At 42.5% G+C, this 15966-nt stretch overlaps 1 protein-coding gene across 1 annotated transcript in view; it reads left to right on the forward strand.

Moving 5' to 3' along the window:
* The window catches only part of Rtn1 (reticulon 1), a 210463-nt gene that overhangs the window by 113494 nt on the left and 81003 nt on the right, over positions 1-15966 (forward strand). The gene's annotated exons all lie outside the window — the stretch shown is intronic.

Genomic DNA, 15966 nt, shown 5'->3' on the forward strand with positions numbered 1-15966 from the left:
ACTGTTTACTCTCAAGGGACACCTTCACTCCAGGGCCACTCTTACTTATCTTCTCTGCTTTTTGCTTCTTTACAAGTTTCTTGCCCTCTGACGATAAATGATTTGAAAAGTATACCCCTTGGCCATGCCTTTGCTAGCCTAAAGTGTTACATATAAAAACAGAGGCCAAAATCTTTCTCAGTATAGACTGGAAGCCAACACATGAAACAAAAATATCACATTAGGATGGGAGGTTCTGGAGGGATGAAACCAAAGGATAACTTTATTATATGATTGCAGAGGCCAAGATAAATGATTTTTGTTATTATTGTTGCAGTTTTGGGAATCAACCCAGGGCCACTGAGTAATAATCCCAGCCTGCTGACTATCCAAATAACTATCACCAGAATTTATGTATATTATTCTGTGCAATAGGAGGATATTTGAAGTCAAATGTAAGTAAGAGAGTGCATTTGTCTGGTGACTATTGATACTAATTTAAAGTATTTTGTCACCATTCTGACTGGGAAAAGGAAGAGCTCCGTGGCTTACAGGAGCTGTGGGCAACAGCACTTCGATCTCCTGGGTCTGGCGCTAGAGTCACAGGCCTGCGCTCATGTCGTGTAACACGTAACAGGCATGTTTCCACTTCAGTCCCCAAGGTTCCCGAAACAGTCCCTATGTGGACAATGCTATTCCAACATGCTTATCTCCAAAAATGAGTGAGTCTGAGGACCGAAGAGAAAGGTGAAATTTGCAGGCCCACTTTTTTCCCTGGGAAATCTGAGAGACAAGCCCAACAGCTGGGGCTGTGTTGCAAGGAGGCTGCTTGTTGGCTCCCAAAACAGGTCTTACAGTAGCGCCATCAGCATCGTGAGGTCTTATAGTAGCGCCATCAGCATCGTGAGGTCATATCAACCAGGTGGAGTTGTTGTTGTGGGGCCCCATCTTCTTCCTAGAAACTTCAAAGATTACTGTAGGAAAATTCATTGTTCTTTGTGGGAAACTTGAACATTACTTATACAGACATATATTCAATGAAAGGTACGATAGAGACAAAAATAGGTATGAAGAAAAGTAATATTTTCTAAATTCTTTCTTCTTTCTGTCCCATACCATGGCTCCTGACATGAGAGAGAAACTTCAAATTTTTATTTTAATGAGACTTGGATTTAAAGAAGGACAGAGCTAGAGTCCAACTCCAAAGCCTACTTTGATTTTTAAGTGAGTCATGATTATTATTTTATTTAGTATTCAGAGATTCTTACCCTCAGATCGCATGTCCTCACAAGTGATAATTCTCTTTACTTGGCGATCCTATCTGGATAATTATTTTTTCCTCTTTAGGCATCTAGATATCCAGGGTCTCTTGACTTTTTGAAGATGAATATTTTCCTGCAAAGAGAAGAACAGAACCCTGCCCCAACCCTTATAAGGTTTCCTTAGCACCTGATTGGTTGTTACCTATGTGGATGAGCTGTCATTTCTCTTTCTCAAGAGATTTCTCTTTTTCAAACCGAATCTTTATTGATTTTGATGGTATCCATAACTTTTCTTTTCCTGTTGAAACAAGAGCAAAACCCCTTCCCCAACGTAGTACATCTCCTGGCTTCCACTGTGAGGTCAACATATCCTTGAGATACACTGGCTGATTTAATTCAGAAGACTTTTCTATTATCCAATGTCTCTCTATACTTAGCTCTTTCACAGTCAAAAAATTCAAAGAAAACACAATAATATACATAATCCAGACTATCTGTGTGTATTTCATTTTATGTGGCTGGTTTTTACTCTATTACTTTTTAATATTTATTTTATTATCTTTATTCCTTTAATCTATGACTCTCTGTCTCTTTTATATTGCATTTACTGTCTCTTTACTCTTTTTCTTCTCTCTCCCAAGCCTATGTACATTTTTTTTAACAAATTGTGACCCATTTAGAGGTCTTTTATGTCTCAATCTGTCCTTATTGTGAACCTGTAAACTTTTCTGACCAGAATGGCTTCTTAAAATGCTAAGCTCTTCTTAAACACTTAAGCTGCAGCATTACTAGGATATATATATATATATATATATATATATATATATATATGGCACTTCCTGACTGCTCTGCACAGTCCAACATGGTGGAAGTCTGTTCATGACTTGTGCAAGCTGTGCACATTACGGGTCTATATCGAGCCATTAAGCAGTTTGTAGCAGGCTGCTTACAAACCCCATTTAAATGCTCGGCCTCCTGAAAGAGCCAGAGGTTGTGCTGGTAGCACAGTCCAGAAAGCCGGCATCTTAAAACCACATGGCTTTTTTTCCCTGCTACCACTGAGTCAAAAAAACCTCTCTTAAAGAAGCTGCTGCAGCATGCTGCCAGCAAACAGCAAGAAGTTAAACTCTGTATTTTTGTGTCTAGAATTATTCTCTCTCGGGTTTTAAGTGGATTTTAGTTGGCCACATGGGTGCCAATTTGTTGTTTAAGGGGCTGCTTGTGTGTTTCCTGGTTGCTCAACCCCAAAATAACCACACAGAAACCATATTATTTAAAACGCTGCTTGGCCCATTAGCTCTGGCTTCTTATTGCTAACTCTTACAACTTAATTTAACCCATCTCCATTAATCTGTGTATCTCCACATGACTGTGGCTTACTGGGTAAAGTTCTGGCGTCTGTCTTCAGTGGGGCTACATGGCTTCTCCCTGGCTCTGCCTCCATTCTCCCAGCATTCAGTTTAGTTTTCCCCACCTACCTCTGTTCTACCCTATCAGGCCAAGCCAGGTTTTTTTTTTTAATTCATTAGTGGTAATCACAGCATACAGAGGAGAATCCCAGATCAGGGCTGCCTTCCCAGACATCCACTGAAGACCTGTAAAGCTTCAGTTCTGGATGCAAGGCTTCAGTGCACTTTTATGACCAATCTAAGGCCATTCAGATCTCCATGAAAGCTTCCCATACAGCTCAGACCTTCCGCTGTCAAGTTTAGAAACTAAAGAGAAGAGACTGGTAGTCTTTTCAAAATATCAAGGGGTACCAGGGTGAGAAACCTCTGCTCTCTTCTGCACCGAGGAGTCCTTTGAAATCTAGTCTCCCACTGAAATTCACTGCTCAGCTGTACTATATGAAAAGGCCACTCTGGAGAGGCCAAGCCCTGGAGGCCTGGGAGGATGAGTCAGCACCACCAGAAGGTGATTCGGGCTTTGAGGTTCCCTCTGGTCTTAGCAGCTCCGTTTCAGGAGACGAGAAAGCAGAGATGCTGCCAAGCTTCCCCCTGGCTGTTCTTAATCACTGCTGCTAGCCAAGAGGTTGGTGCTTAAGCCAATCATGACTGCCCTGAACTGTGGGGTCACCAGCGTTGTGGTTTCCTGCTCAAGTCCAGTTGAAATACTGGCAGCATAAGTATTTGGGTTTATGCCTCGCAGGTATGTTGTAATAAGAGCGGCAGGGCTGCGTCTCCGGCACCCGGCCGCCCACATGGCTAGCTTATGCCCCGAAATAATTACACGGAAACTGTATTCTTTTAATCACTGCCTGGCCCATTAGCTACAGCCTCTTATTGGCTAGCTCTTACATATTGATCTAACCCATTTCTAATATTCTGTGTAGTACCACGAGCTGGCTTACCAGGAAAGATCTTAACCTGCGTCTGTCTGGAGTGGGAGAATCATGGCAACTCCTTGACTCGGCTTCTTTCTCCCAGCATTCTCTTCTGTTTACTCCACCCACCTAAGGTTTGGCCTATCAAATGGGCTAAGGCAGTTTTCTTTATCAGTTAACCAATGAAAGCAACAGATAAAATACAAGAACCACCTCCATCACAGGTAGGCTTCCTCACCCTCCAACTTTGGAGTCTTCCGAATGATGCTACTCTACATTTCAGGACTTGGAAACATTTAGAACAAGACTCAGCTATCTGATGGAGTCATGGTGCGTGACCCAGGGGTACCAGGCACAGTAGTCCCAGGCCAGAGCACTCTACAGCTGCAGAGCTAGAGACAAAATATTATTTTTTATGTCTTATTTTCCCTCCGGTGCTCCGTGTTCTCCCCTCCACACCTCAAGAACAGACTGTTAGTACCATCAGACTAAAGGGGGAGGAGGCCCATTTCCATTTCTGCCAGGTTACCTCAAATCTCGGGAATGTGCAAATGAAAGACTAATTTAAAAAATCCTCAATAAAACATTTAACACCCAAAGTGACTCATCAGGATAGGTGAGTTCTGGGCTATGGCAGTTGGCTGTCACAGTCCCACCTAAGGCTGTTCTGAAAATAGTGAGTCCCTGCTTGCCAAACATATAGCCTCCTTTCTGTCTAATTTTTCTTGTCCTCTCTGGTAATTTAATGGTGTAGTCCTGATCAATCTTTAAAATATTGTACAGACAACAACAAAAAAAACTATTTTCAATTAAAAGAAGGAAATAAATCAGAAACAAAACAAAACAAAAAAGCTGGTTATAGGAAGATGGCTGGGCAGTTAAGAGCACTAATCGTTCAGTTCCCAGTACCTAGGTGAGATGACTTACCAGCTCCTCTAACTCCGGCTGCAGGGGTCCTAACCCTCTCTTCTGGCCTCCAAAGGCATTGCAACCACATGCACGTGCCCACATATGTACATGTAATTAAAAAAATAAGTTATTAAAAGTAAAATGTTGGTTAAGGAAGAAATGAGTAATTTTATATGAATTTTTATTATATGAATGATGTAATATTGTGCATATTGTTTTGTTAAGTTTGAATAATTACTTTTTTTTTTTTTTAGCCATCAATTATTTTTTAATAATTGAGACATGTAATGAAACAAAAGGAAGAATAAAGAAGCATAGCTATCTTGACATCATATATTTTTCTGTCAGGAACATGCAATAAAGATAATCCATAGTTGAAGTATGCATTAAATTAATTGAATTAACATGATTATTAAGTGGTCTCTTATACTATTTGTATAAAATAGGTAGAAGAAATTCTCACTAGAAAAGTTACAAACCATTATGCTATGCTTTGATGATCCTATTCTCAAATAGCAGTGGTCCTTTATGTAATATGCATTTGGTAGACAGACCCACAGTCACAGTGATGAGGCAAATAAAATTTCTTGCCTTCAAATTCTGTTGTCTCCATGAGAAAATGATTTCAGTGTGATTCTTTGCTTAGAATAGGTCAAAGAAAATATAATGGAACTAGCCTTGAGGCTCAGTGTCTCTAATAAACTTTCCTGATTGTACTCTTAAATCTCACCAGACACCTGAAAAAGTTCATTTTACTGTTCAAATAAATGCTGGCTGGTGTCTAAAGGGAACTCAAATATCTGAGGTTTAAATGTACAAGTTATAAATATACTACTGAAAACCCATGTCTGACAGAATCCATACAAAGAATTATGACAATAGGCAAGGGTAAGTCTCAACTATTATTTGCCAATGAATAATTACTTTTTTCTGAGGCAAGGTATTACAAATTACCTAGGTTGGGCTTTTTGTCAGTCTGACTCTGCAGTCCAGGCAGACTTTGATCTTGCAATCCTCATGCCTCTGCTTCCAAACCTCTGAAAGTACAGGTCTGCCCTCCTAGGCCCCATTTTCTAGCATTTTCTGGAGCAGTAAGTCAAAGGGGCACTACCAGCTCATCTGGAGGCCCTTCACTTCCTCTCAGAGCTTTTCTTCTCTTATTCCTCTGAAGTTTCTCCTTCCTGGTTCTCATCTTACTTGTCAACCTCTTTTCCAATCTTTTGCTGCCCTTTTACTATTGCTGAGGTGTTCCAGAGTCCTTGCCTTTTTCCCTCCTTCAGGTCCTCAATCCCAGGGCTAACCACTCCCCTGACATTTCAGCTAATTGGTTTTCTGTGGTAACTGCCCAGGCTCTTGCTTTGGAGACATCCTCACTTTTGAGCTCAAAGTCCATTTCCTCACTGGTTGGGCAACTCCCAGACTTCCTGAATTCAGTACATCCGTGCTATCCATCAGAATCTTCCCTTTCTGTCTTCTTTCCCTTATGAAGCAAATGAAGTGATTCTATTTCTGTTCATTCGTTCTCCATGATTATAGCTCTCATATTCAAAACTTGCTTAGCACAGTGTGGTAGAGAGCTTGTCAAACACTCATAAGGCCCTGGGCTCTATCCAGCCCTGCCAAAACAAGATTTTAGGAGGATATTCTGATAAAAGCTATTGCGGTCTTAAATACCGATACCCTTTGATCCTGCAAAGACTTCATCACCCTGATGTCCTACAATAGTCAGGTGTGCATGTTATAAAATAATTATTAGATGCATGTGAAAGTATATTCTATTTATCAGGCTACACATGTGAGTCTCCCTCACATAACACTGTTGATCATAATAAACATCTTGAGAGGAACCTTCCACGGACAGGAGGATGAGCATGCAGTGCCATCCAGTGGGCTCATGTAAAGGCACTGAGTCTGGATCTGGGTAGTGATCCACCTGAGGTAGAGCTGAAAGTACTCAGCACTGGCCCGATTAGAACGACGCTGGTGTCTGCCGCCATGTTTGTCTAGAAGACTATCCCCGAAATGACCCAGAGTGCCCTTAGTATCTGAAAACACCACTAAATGAACAGACACAGGTAATAACCACCATCGTGGAACCCTCAAGAGCTCACCCGCTAACCCAGTTGGAAAAACCCTGCTTCTGGCCAGTTGTTCCTTCACTGTTGCCTGAACACCGGCGGTACTGTTAGAAGTTTCTGGCCATGCCCCACCTCTAGCCTGAAATTTGAGAGCGAGGAGCCAAGACTTACATAGGAGTGTAAACCAGAACACCGAAGCTTGAGAATTGCTTCAGCTCTCGGGTGAGCTGAGCAAAGGGCAGCACGTCTCGCGAGGGTGTCTTGGCATATCGTGTTTTTAGAGAGAAGAAACTGGAGCTACCTCTGGCTTGACTAGCGTCTGTCCTGCCCCCTGGGGGGCAGGCCTCGGCAGCCCCTCTCACCATGAGACCAGCTGCACAGCCGGAGTTTGAGAGGAAACTGTGGCAAAAAATGTTTGTCTCTTCCTTAGGGCGGTGTTTCCAGGAAGGCTACAGATGGGGGTCTCGACACACAGACTAGATTTTCATCTGCCGGATGCTGATGGGGCCTTTGCTCTCACTTTTCAGCATGACAGATTGTTTCTGTCCCACAATATCTGAGGGAGAACCAAAAGCAGTAGGATCCACTTACTTTTCTTCTCCTAATTCTAAAACTAACAGTCATTACATGTATCTGCTCCTGTGAGATTGTATTAATAAATCAGGCCCTAAAGAGTCTTGGGAAGGCTTTTCCTATCAGGGTGGAAATGTCAGCACCATCAACCAGAGGCCTGACGTTCATCCACGTCAGCAGCTGCTCTGCTTCAGTTTTTATCAAGATGGACCAGTAATTCCCTGATGCGGTCTGACTCTTGTGTCAGTGTGGGCCACCATATCAGTCTGGGTGCTCCAGAGAGGAAGAACTGAGTATGTATTACACAAGGGGACTTAGTAGAACGGCTTATACCCTTGGCACTGAGCTGTCTAGCAAGGGCTGTTGTCCCGCTGAGGAGGCTGAGACCTGAAGCTGCTCAGGTCAAGAGCCTGCATGCCTCATCAGGCCTGATCTGGCATGAAGGTGGGGATGGTCTCCGGAGGGCAGCTAGTCCTCAGTCTACATGGGAAGGCTGAAGAAGCTGGGTCCTGATGCTAGCGGTGTCAACAGGATAGACACACCAAACAGCAAGAAACACAAGCAGGCAAGCAAGGAGTCCTGCTTTTCCTTGGACTTCTTCATAACTAGTCTTCCACTGGAAGACGCTTTCTCTGATAGAGGGTCATCCTAACTCAGTTCATGTTTCCCGGGAATGTCTCCACAGACCCACCCAGTGGAGTGTCTCTTGTTTATTCTAGATCTAGTCAAGTTGACAGTCATGATGCCCATCACAGCCATCCAGATACTTAGAGACATCAAGTTTCTCACCAAAGACCATTCTGAGCACCTAAGTTAATTTCATGAGGCTTTTCCCAGTGACAGAAGATGCTCTCCTCTGAGCATCCCTGGAATGAGATTGCCAGCAGTCAGTCCCGTCTGTTGGCTTCCATTTGTTGGCTTTCACTTATGAAGCATACACAAGGTTAACATTGCTCAAATTGCATGTGGATCAATACTTTTAAGACACTGGCTTTGGGGGACTGGAGGAGACATTTTTCAAAGTCATGGATAAAATTGCCCCAAATTGTGGTAGCCTCTAACATTTATTATTTATTTGATAGTCTTGAAACTTCTTCTCCAGGGCATGATTCTTGTCCTGTTGCAATATTTCACTGTCAAATCTTGAATATAATAAGCCCCAACTCATTAGTAAATTTGGCCTGGACATGGAAGGGATGAGGACTAGCTACTATGATAGATATAAGTAAGTCTGGAACTTGTCCATAGAGAGCGTTCACAGAGAGCTAAGATTTTGGGTCTTCTAAAAAAATAATGACTCTATTCAGGCTTTTTAGCCCTCATAGAAACCATCTTCCCATACAGAACTTAGAGGACATGTCACACACACACACTTCTAATTTTCAGAGTCAAATGAGGCTCCAGAGGATTCCCTTCCCCTTTGGAAGGCTCACCCCCTTTTCCACTAATGTTGAGATACCCATAGACAGCTGTCTACACTTCTAGAATCTTTCTTTGTGATCACACAAACACTCTTAAAATTCAGGCAGCGTAAATTTCACTCAAAGATATCCAGCCATTCTGAAGTAAGACCTTCATCTTTGAGTCAACCAATATGGTGTACATGTGTAACACAAACATTGTAGCTATAACCATGGCAGATATGAATTCATCCTCTTTTGGAGTTGAAGTGGGGTCTGAGAAGGGCTGACTTTGAAAAGGAAACCTTGAGAAAGATGTGAGAGTGCCTTGCCGGGGTGGCGTTTATTGGCAGATATGAAAGTCAGAGAAGCTCTTGTAAATGTTAGGAGTCAGTTACATCAAGAGTTGATTAAAGAAAGTTCCAGGTAGCAGAAAATGAGACAGGCAAGTCCTAGGCATATTCTAATGATGGAGAAGAAACGATGGCCAAGGCAGGGTCCAGAAAGGGATGGTGGGCTGGCGATGCCCTTTCTTCCTCACACCATGGGCTGAGTTAAGTCTTTCCCAAGCATTCTGAGCAGACATGAGAGAGCTTCAAATCAGGAAAAGATGCTGCTTTCTTTGCGTTTTGCATCTTGGTGATGCAAAGGGAGGAAGGTCAGAGGAGAGACAAGTGGGAAGACAGAAGATAGTTGGGAAGTTACCGCAGGAGTGAGATGGTGGGGTAGGTAGCAGGAAGGAATAGCAGTGGAGAAAGAGAGCAATGGGTGGACTGGAGTTATTTGGGAGGTTGATGTATTGGACTTACTTTGCATCAAAGGGAAATATTTGTTCTCCAAGGTCTTTTAAATGTTATTTCAGTGTTTGCTAGCATGGTAATTACAAACAAATGCAAGCATATTTGTATGGGAAAGGAAATGCATATAAAGTTAGATGGTACTACTTTAGCCATTAGACCCCTGTGTCTGTGTGTGTGTGTGTGTGTGTGTGTGTTTGCTATTGGAAAACTACCCATGGGTGTTACTAACATCTTTAATGGCAAAGATCTAGGGGATTATTGCATTTGATGAACATAATGTTAGGTGACTGACACTGGAGCTAGAATAAGGGTCATATTTAGCCCTTTGGGGTTTAAATGTGACACATCACTAAGGAGACAAGAATTATGGTCTGCCGAGTCGTCTCTTTAGATAGAGTCGTATAAAAGCTTGGTAGGGTGAGGAAATTACAAGACTCCAGAATATCTACAGAACAGTTCAGAAATAAATAAAAATTATATTAACAGTGTCTCATGGGCTCTACTGCTGTAATAAAACACCAGGATCAAGGCAACTTGTAGAGGAAGGGGTTTGTTTCAGCTCACAACTCTCAGGTAACACTTCATTGTTGAGGGAAGTGCCAAGGCAGGAACTCAGGACAGAAACCTGGAGGCAGGACCCGAGGCACAGGCCGTGGAGAAATGCTGCTCATTGACTTGCTCTTCATGGCTTGCTTAGCCTGCTGTCTTATACCACTCAGGACAACCTGCCCAGAGTTGGCACTGCCCTCAATGCACTGGGCCCTCCTACACATCATTAATCAAGAAAAATTCCCACACAGACATGCCTATAGGCCAATCTTAGAGTGACATTTCTTGGTAAAGATAGATATGCCTAGGTTTGTGTCAAGTTGCACAATGGACCCTTGTCAACTTGATTCACAAACACATCGCTTATTAACCTATAATTTTTTCTTTCTTGTTAAATCACAAGATCTCATATTAATATCAGTATTTCAATCAAAGCACTCCAATTTTTAAAAGTCCTGTAGCCTTTAGAAATTCAAACACTTTAAAAGTTTAGTCTCTCTAGAACATCCAAAACCTTTTTCAAAGTTAAAGCCTCTACAATAGCCATAGCCTAAAACTCTAAACTTCTAAGTCTCCAAGTTCAAAAACATCTGGATTGTAGGCTCCTGTAAAATCAAAAATAAGTTAAACACTTTCTTTCTCCAAGAAGGACACGTCGGGGCCTAGTTACGTACAAATCAAAGAAAACAGAAGTCCAACAATGTGTCAAATTTCTGGGCCTCACCATTGTCCAGGCTCCAAAAGGTTTGCCACAAAACACAGCCTGTGCCACAGGCTCAGGCCAGCTCCACCCCATAGCTGAGGCTGCCCTTAGTGGTCTTCCTGTGGTCCTGGCTTCTCCAAACTGCTGGGGTCTCTGGTGCAGCTGAGCAGCACTGTCATCAGTAGCCTCTCTCCGGCTCTCTTCAGGGACTCTGCCGCTACGTGGTAGCAAGCCTTGATTTCGCTCCATGACTCTTTCAGTCCTGGAACTTTTACTTACGTTTAGGCAGTACATACACCAAATGGCCTCTCCTGACTTCTCATGGTGCTAATCCTCAGTTGCTCTCCATGACCCTTCCACGCTTTCAAACCTCAGAACCACCTCAGAGACTCAGAAATTGCCACCCTCAGCTGTCAGCATGAGGCACAGGCTCGAATCCCTCTGCACCACAGTTACCGTGTGCTGACCTCAAGGAAATATTTCCAGAAGATTTTGCCTCCATAATGCTGGTCTCTTCTTAATCACAGCTAATGCTTGAGGGCAGGGTTCTGCTGAGGGCCTAAATGGTCAGTAGAAGAGATGATTTTATTATCAAGCGAAGATTGCACTACCACTGATAAATAATTCAGTTCTGAACTGCATATTCTAGTAAACACAGCTTTCTGGCTTAATGCTTCCCTTCCGGTAGGCACTTCAGGTTTTTACAGCTCTTGAGTGAGTACTGAAATCCTACAGGACTTCCTCGAATACAAAAATTTGAAAAAGCAAAATATATGTGTCAAAACCAAATTCGTTGACATTCAAACCCAGTGTTATTTACCTTCCCCTGGCAGCTCTAGGAGATTTGGCTCTTCATCGAAAATTCCAGAGGAAGTCCGGTCAAGCAGAAGTGTTTCTGTATTGGTTAGTGGATTGCTAATGTCTGTTGCCATCCAGTGGTTGCAACGGAAATATCCAGCATCTCACTTTAACCTGATCAAAACCTTCCATGACTTGAACTTTATAGTTCATTCCCTTGACTTGTGAGGTAAGAGGAGGTCTTGGAATGGATTTTGCAATGTCCATGCGGTAAGGCTGTGTATATGGTGATTGGTCATCCAATTCTCCATCCGTTTGCAATGTCCACATGGCAGGGCTGTTTATGTGGTGGCTGGTCACTCAGTTCACCGTTCATGTACTTCTTAGAATCCACACAAGGACAGTTTCCAGAGTATTTCTAAGTGAGCACTTTAGCTTTCCAGCAGAATTAATTTTAAGCTGCACCACTGTGGCTTCTATCCAAACCACATATTGCTCGGTGGGTTTTCTGAACCTGACTTCCTACTGATTAGAGATTTTGAACTAAGGCTCTTATATCAGGTTCAAGGCAAAAGCTGAGGTTCAAATCAGTGTTCTGGTGACATTGTAACAGTTGAAAACCCCAGATTCAAAAATACAACCTCTCGATTGCCATTCGGTTCCCTTTTCTAACTAAGGTAATTTCCTGATAGTTGACCCGTCCTTAGGTGAATAACCACAGGTGAGAAGCTAGTTCTTTCTGGAGAGCAGAAACACAAAAAGCTCCCGAGAGAGACTTGAGGAGGACTGGAAAGTCCCCCTGTCTAAAACTAGTCCCTGGAAAGATTAAGAAATGCAATTTCTTGAGGTCCATGCCGCCCACCATTTGAGTATCCCCAGCCTTCACCCTGTCCCTCAGCTGCTCCGAGCCCACAACCTGGAGTATAATATCCCTGATCTGTGACTGTTTCCCTTCCAAATACCACATTCCACATATGCTGTTTCCCTTGGAGCCTTTCGTGAGCTCCATTTTTCACTGGGCACTCTGCAGTTGCACTTGATAAACGAGCTTTTTTTTTTTTCCTTTTGCCTCGGTTGCTGGTGTGTCCAAGAACTTGGATCTCCAGAAGGCTTCCGAGGAGTGAACCACCTGGGAATAAGGCTGACTGGCCACTGTCCCTAGTGTGCCTTCACCCTTACACCTCCTGCAGCGAGTGGCCTGACACTCAACGTGTTCTGTCCCCGAATGCCCAGATATAGGTTTGTACTGGAGCAGCAGCCTCTATCTCAGTGGGGGATGAGCCCACTGTTGCCTGCTGAGCAGGGAATTATTCTCAGGGGAAATTTCTGTCATTCTTTGATGGCCTTTAATGGGTCTGTTCTCAAAGGTATGGGTTCCACGGGTGAGAGTGGAAAAACTGTCCCCTGAGCTGGAATCATGGGCTTGTCGAATCCCCTTGTAGACTCTAACCATGCAGTTGTTCCTCCCACTGGTCACCTGGACTTAGTGCTTCCTTTACCCACTGATTACCAATTCTGTGAGTTTGGGCCAGGAAGCCTGCCTGCATTTTTTTGTCTGTTGAAAGGGAAATAGTGCCTACATTGCTTGCATCTTGTAAGGATTAATTGAGATAATTTAGATTATGTGTTTACTATCTCATTTTGCTGTTTTTTCAAATATTCATGTTATTCATAATTGTACAATAAATTGGGACTGTGGGAGAATCTAGTCCAAGTTACTCATTTAATGCAGTTTCTGTCACAAGGTTTTTTTTTAATTCATAAAATTTCAAATAAGAAGTTGATAGCTTTCCTTCATTTCTCACAGTTTTATTGGCTGACTTCCGGTGATTTAAAGGAAATTGGATTGCTTTCACTAATAACCTCTTCCCATAAAGTGTGGCAGGTCACCTTGGGGAGGTGTCCTAAAGCCAAGTGACTCAATTTATCATGCTCTGTTGAGCATTGTTTTCAGTGTACTCTAAATATTACCAAATATAATCATTGGACATACCATCTACAGATCAGTATTTCTCTAGTTAGAGTTCCCAACTACCGTATTAATCTTATCTATCCTGTGAGGGTTCTTGTTATCTTCAGTGTTTTGCTGCTCACCTTGATGTAGGAAGACCCTGCTCATTGTGGTCAGCACCATTTCATAGGCTGGGTCCTGGACTACATACATTTCTCCCCTTTTCTCTGATTGGGTTCCTACCATGATGCCCACAAACAATGGGTCGGAACCTAGAACTGTAACCCAAGCAGAGCTTTCCTCCCCCGAGTTTCTGGTTGCTAGGATATTTGATCACAGCAACAGCAATGGAACTAGAGCATCGTCTGCTGGCCAGAAGCAATAACAGCTCTCCTGTCATGACACATGAGCGCACACTGGAAAGCAGCCGTTTGGCTGGTCTCTTGCTTGAGCTTTTCCCAGAAGTTTTCTTCCAATAATTTATGTATCTACTTGTTGCTTATGTCTTTAAGCTCTTGAGATCTGCTTTTTGTTCACTGTGATGTCTTGAATGTCTTTAATGATGCCTTAAGCGGCCACTCAGTAAACATTTGACAAATGAATCAATCTCAAATCGTGACTCCAGGTAGGTGCAGTTGCTGATGTATTCTACTGTAGTCTTTTATTGAATGTCAGTGTGTTTTGTAGCTTATGCTCTTCCCACAAAGCCCATTTAAACATTATTGCATCTAGCGAAAGGTTAAAGAATAATGGACCAATTATCATTGTGTGTGGGTTGCCTGCTGTTACTCATGAAGAACTTCGCCTCTTGGCTATGCTTCCTGGGGTGATCAGCTCTGGAAAGGGCAGTCAGCAGGGAAAGATGCTTTCTAAGGTCAACCGATGCAGTCAGTAATAGGCTTGAGTTAGCAAGGCATAAGATGGCATCACTGTGGGCCAACATTTAACCTCTTCTTTGCTGCACTGAACCCACAAGGTCAATCTACTGAAATTTTATAATCTCTATATAACGGGAAATGTTCTAAATGATTTTTTTTTGTCATTCCGAATACAGAAGAACCCTATTAAAAACCAAGCTTATTACTGAGGTGATTAGGGAGTTTGGGTGTATGATGTAGTGACTCCAGAATAAGAAGAATTTGAGTTTGAATTCACATCTACCACTTGCTGACCCAAAACTTCCCAAGCCTTATCTATACATAAAAGAAGGCAATTAGTCTGTCCCTTCTGAAATCGTAAGGAGATTTAAATTAAGTGACGCTTTTGAAGTGGTCTGATTGATAGAACGGGAACATCATAAACCACAGCAATTAAACTCACATTTTAAAATCGAGTCGTGTTTTCTGTAGTAGCTAAAATGCTCCACTAGGTCACACTCAGCAATGGGGTTAGGACGCAGAAGACTGTGAGGCTGCTAGGGAGCTGTCCTTGGTAGAGGAGCCCTCTGGCTCCTAAGGCTGCAGGACAATAGACCTGTGGAACACTACCTTTGTAGCCATGTCCACATCTGCCAGTCAGCAGCAGGCCAGCAGGATAAAATTCTCTCAAGCCAGAAGGCACTAGAAATTTAAGAGAAAGGACACTATTGGGATTTAATTGAATCAAGCGTGATATGGAGCAGATTGCCCCCCCCCACCTCACCCTCAAATACGCAGCTTCACACACAAAGGTTTGTCCGAATCATTTTTCAGGAATGCTGAAAAATGAGGTTTTCAGGTAAAGAAGTTCTTCAGAGACATTTAAAAGAATATTGTGGGGCTGGAGAGATGGCTTAGAGGTTAAGAGCACTGACTGCTTTTCCAGAGGGGCCCGAGTTCAATTCCCAGCAACCACATGGTGGCTCACAACCATCTGTAATGAGGTCTGATGCCCTCTTCTGGCCTGCAGGGATACATGGAGACAGAACACCGAATACATGATAAATAAATAAACCCTAAGAAAAGAATATTGTGGCAGGGTTTACCGTTCTCATAATAATAAATATGGAATTATCCCTTTAGACTAGAGAAGCAAAGGTTTGAGAGTTTGCCACATAAAATGCCATTCCATTCATTAAAAAATTCTGCATAATAAAACCCTTTCAGTTATCTTAAATAGAAAATGAACTTTTTCTGCACCTCCAATTCAGGGCATTCTTTGGAAGATGCCATGCATCAGATAGGAAGTAGGCTTCATAGAGATCTCCCACTTCATGGGGGGTGACTGTTATAAGAACTTGCTTGTTTGAGACTTCTTCTCTGCCCACTTCACACCTCTTGAAAATCCAGAGACAGGACTTCAGAAGCACTGGCAAGGAACTGACATACACAATATATAATTTGACAACAGGAAAAGACTGACCCTTCAAATACTTGACTCTAACTTATGACTTGAATTGAGTCTCATGATCTATATGTTGAGATACTTGAAATAGATTGTTAAGCAAAATTTCATTCACAGATTAGAACAGGAGAATGAATTTCCATTCATAGGTCAGCAAAAATTAACAATAGAATTCTGTCATGTTGATTCTTTCGGTTTTGGTGGAAGTACTTTAAAATGAAGTTATTGTCATCAAGATACTCCACCTCCAAATGTTTCAATTTGCATAAGCCAAAACAGAACTTTCCTTGCATAAACTCAGGACTACTTATACATTGAA

Source organism: Chionomys nivalis, chromosome 10 (assembly GCF_950005125.1).
Source record: "Chionomys nivalis chromosome 10, mChiNiv1.1, whole genome shotgun sequence".
NCBI classification, from domain to species: Eukaryota; Metazoa; Chordata; class Mammalia; order Rodentia; family Cricetidae; genus Chionomys; species Chionomys nivalis.